We start from the raw sequence: 4,027 nt of genomic DNA, 5'->3' as shown, positions 1-4,027 counted from the left end.
GGGCAGGGCACGTCGGACTTATCTTCACCACGCCGAACGGGGACGACGGTCGCTTGAGCAAGGTTTGATGAGAAGCCGTCACTCATCCGCGATACGACATTTCGCAATACGACAAGGGGGCGTCGTCGCCCTCCATTGGCTCGCGCCCCGTTTCAAAATCTTCCACGTGATTACCGCTCGCTCGCTTGGCTGGATTCGCGCCGATTGTTGACACGTGATTGGCCGTTACTCACTCATCCGCGACGAAGCCCACGTGTCATTTCGCAATACGAAAAGGGGGCGTCGTCGCCCTCCATTGGCTCGCGCCCCGTTTCAAAATCTTCCACGTGATTACCGCTCGCTCGCTTGGCTGGATTCGCGCCGATTGTTGACACGTGATTGGCCGTTACTCACTCATCCGCGACGAAGCCCACGTGTCATTTCGCAATACGAAAAGGGGGCGTCGCCGCCGCCCATTGGATCGCACAATTTCGCAATACGACCAGGTCCAAACTAACCAAACCAAAAAAGTTCAAGAGACCGCACGTGCAAGCATACTAACCTAACCCTAGGTAAGGCATGTCAGAGCGAAAGACAGTAAACTCGAATGAGCCATGAAAGAGCGGTGCGGGGCCGGTCGGAGCGCACCCTTTTCTCGGTGGCTGGCGGGCGAGAGAGTGCTGCGTCGCCGGCATCGGCGTCGAAAGAAGCCGAGCCAAAAAAAGTTAAAGTACAAACGTGCAAGCATACTAACCTAACCCTAGGTAAGGCATGTCAGAGCGAAAGACAGTAATTTCGAATGAGCCAAGAAAGAGCGGTGCGGGGCCGGTCGGAGCGCACCCTTTTCTAGGTGGCTGGCGGGCGAGAGAGTGCTGCGTCGCCGGCATCGGCGTCGAAAGAAGCCGAGCCAAAAAAAGTTAAAGTACAAACGTGCAAGCATACTAACCTAACCCTAGGTAAGGCATGTCAGAGCGAAAGACAGTAATTTCGAATGAGCCATGAAAGAGCGGTGCGGGGCCGGTCGGAGCGCACCCTTTTCTCGGTGGCTGGCGGGCGAGAGAGTGCTGCGTCGCCGGCATCGGCGTCGAAAGAAGCCGAGCCGAAAAAAGTTAAAGTACAAACGTGCAAGCATACTAACCTAACCCTAGGTAAGGCATGTCAGAGCGAAAGACAGTAATTTCGAATGAGCCAAGAAAGAGCGGTGCGGGGCCGGTCGGAGCGCACCCTTTTCTCGGTGGCTGGCGGGCGAGAGAGTGCTGCGTCGCCGGCATCGGCGTCGAAAGAAGCCGAGCCGAAAAAAGTTAAAGTACAAACGTGCAAGCATACTAACCTAACCCTAGGTAAGGCATGTCAGAGCGAAAGACAGTAAACTCGAATGAGCCATGAAAGAGCGGTGCGGGGCCGGTCGGAGCGCACCCTTTTCTCGGTGGCTGGCGGGCGAGAGAGTGCTGCGTCGCCGGCATCGGCGTCGAAAGAAGCCGAGCCGAAAAAAGTTAAAGTACAAACGTGCAAGCATACTAACCTAACCCTAGGTAAGGCATGTCAGAGCGAAAGACAGTAATTTCGAATGAGCCATGAAAGAGCGGTGCGGGGCCGGTCGGAGCGCACCCTTTTCTCGGTGGCTGGCGGGCGAGAGAGTGCTGCGTCGCCGGCATCGGCGTCGAAAGAAGCCGAGCCAAAAAAAGTTAAAGTACAAACGTGCAAGCATACTAACCTAACCCTAGGTAAGGCATGTCAGAGCGAAAGACAGTAAACTCGAATGAGCCATGAAAGAGCGGTGCGGGGCCGGTCGGAGCGCACCCTTTTCTCGGTGGCTGGCGGGCGAGAGAGTGCTGCGTCGCCGGCATCGGCGTCGAAAGAAGCCGAGCCGAAAAAAGTTAAAGTACAAACGTGCAAGCATACTAACCTAACCCTAGGTAAGGCATGTCAGAGCGAAAGACAGTAATTTCGAATGAGCCAAGAAAGAGCGGTGCGGGGCCGGTCGGAGCGCACCCTTTTCTAGGTGGCTGGCGGGCGAGAGAGTGCTGCGTCGCCGGCATCGGCGTCGAAAGAAGCCGAGCCAAAAAAAGTTAAAGTACAAACGTGCAAGCATACTAACCTAACCCTAGGTAAGGCATGTCAGAGCGAAAGACAGTAATTTCGAATGAGCCATGAAAGAGCGGTGCGGGCCGGTCGGAGCGCACCCTTTTCTCGGTGGCTGGCGGGCGAGAGAGTGCTGCGTCGCCGGCATCGGCGTCGAAAGAAGCCGAGCCGAAAAAAGTTAAAGTACAAACGTGCAAGCATACTAACCTAACCCTAGGTAAGGCATGTCAGAGCGAAAGACAGTAATTTCGAATGAGCCAAGAAAGAGCGGTGCGGGGCCGGTCGGAGCGCACCCTTTTCTCGGTGGCTGGCGGGCGAGAGAGTGCTGCGTCGCCGGCATCGGCGTCGAAAGAAGCCGAGCCGAAAAAAGTTAAAGTACAAACGCGATGCTAATGAGCGAGCCGTTGTCTCGACTAATATGTAGGGGGCGTTCGATCGAGCGTCTGGCTTGAGCGCTTGTCGGCCTAGCAGAACGGTCGCATTGTTATGCCCGGGTTTTAGGCACCGCTGCAGGCGGCCGGCAGAGCTCTTGTTTGTGCGAAACTGAATGGATCGAGCCCGAGAGAGGGCGAGCAAAGAAAAAACGCAAATCGCTCCGCCTGGCACTGCCGGCGAGAGCGTGGACGTCGCGGCCAGCGACTGTCGAAGCCGAGTACGGCCGCAGGCGATCGCCTCGGTCTTAAACGAATGCGACGAGCACGCGCCGGGCGGCCCAGCAAGGGCCGAGCGCAGCTGTCGCAGCTATCTGGTTGATCCTGCCAGTAGTGATATGCTTGTCTCAAAGATTAAGCCATGCAGGTGCAAGTACGAGTTCTCGTAAAGCGAAACTGCGAATGGCTCATTAAATCAGTCTTGGTTTATTTGGTCTCGTAAGCGAAGTGGATAACTGTGGTAATTCTAGAGCTAATACATGCATTAAGCGCCGACTTCGGGAGGCGCGCTTTTATCAGATCAAAACCGACCGGGTTCGTCCTGTGACGTTTGATGACTCTGGATAACCACGCGGATCGTACGGTCTCTGCACCGACGACGTATCATTCAAGTGTCTGCCCTATCAACTGTCGAAGGTACGCTACGTGCCTACCTTTGTGATAACGGGTAACGGGGAATCAGGGTTCGATTCCGGAGAGGGAGCCTGAGAAACGGCTACCACATCCAAGGAAGGCAGCAGGCGCGCAAATTACCCATTCCCGACACGGGGAGGTAGTGACGAAAAATAACAATACAGGACTCTAACGAGGCCCTGTAATTGGAATGAGTACATCCTAAAACTCTTAACGAGTATCCATTGGAGGGCAAGTCTGGTGCCAGCAGCCGCGGTAATTCCAGCTCCAACAGTGTATGCTAAAGTTGTTGCGGTTGAAAAGCTCGTAGTTGGATTTTGGGCGAGCGCCGCCGGTCCGTCGCAAGGCGTGTCACTGGTTGCGTTCGCCTCACCTTCGGTTCTCCGTCGGTGCTCTTGACTGAGTGTCGGCGGTGGCCGATAAGTTTACTTTGAAAAAATTAGAGTGTTCAAAGCAGGCTGTTCGCCTGCATAGTGTTGCATGGAATAATGGAATAGGACCTCGGTTCTATTTTGTTGGTTTTCGGAGCACGAGGTAATGATTAAGAGGGACAGACGGGGGCGTCCGTACTCTGCCGTTAGAGGTGAAATTCTTGGATCGGCGGAAGACGAACTACTGCGAAAGCATTCGCCAAGAATGTTTTCTTTAATCAAGAGCGAAAGTCAGAGGTTCGAAGACGATCAGATACCGTCCTAGTTCTGACTATAAACGATGCCAACTAGCGATCGGGAGGCGTTACCATGACGACCTTTCCGGCAGCTTCCGGGAAACCAAAGTCTTTGGGTTCCGGGGGAAGTATGGTTGCAAAGCTGAAACTTAAAGGAATTGACGGAAGGGCACCACCAGGAGTGGAGCCTGCGGCTTAATTTGACTCAACACGGGGAAACTCACCCGGCCCGGAC

At 54.8% G+C, this 4,027-nt stretch overlaps 1 non-coding gene across 1 annotated transcript in view; it reads left to right on the top strand.

The window, feature by feature from the left end:
* The first annotated feature begins 2,803 nt into the window (after positions 1-2,803).
* LOC144419618 (small subunit ribosomal RNA) overlaps positions 2,804-4,027 on the top strand; it is a 1,810-nt gene continuing 586 nt past the window's right edge. Inside the window, exon 1 of the ribosomal RNA XR_013474175.1 lies at positions 2,804-4,027. This exon is cut by the window's right edge and continues 586 nt beyond it. This is a non-coding gene — a ribosomal RNA (small subunit ribosomal RNA).

The sequence above is a fragment of the Styela clava genome, unplaced genomic scaffold (assembly GCF_964204865.1).
Source record: "Styela clava unplaced genomic scaffold, kaStyClav1.hap1.2 HAP1_SCAFFOLD_41, whole genome shotgun sequence".
Classification (NCBI taxonomy): Eukaryota; Metazoa; Chordata; class Ascidiacea; order Stolidobranchia; family Styelidae; genus Styela; species Styela clava.
Note: the sequence above shows the minus strand (reverse complement) of the source record. Positions and strands in the feature narration are given on the sequence as shown.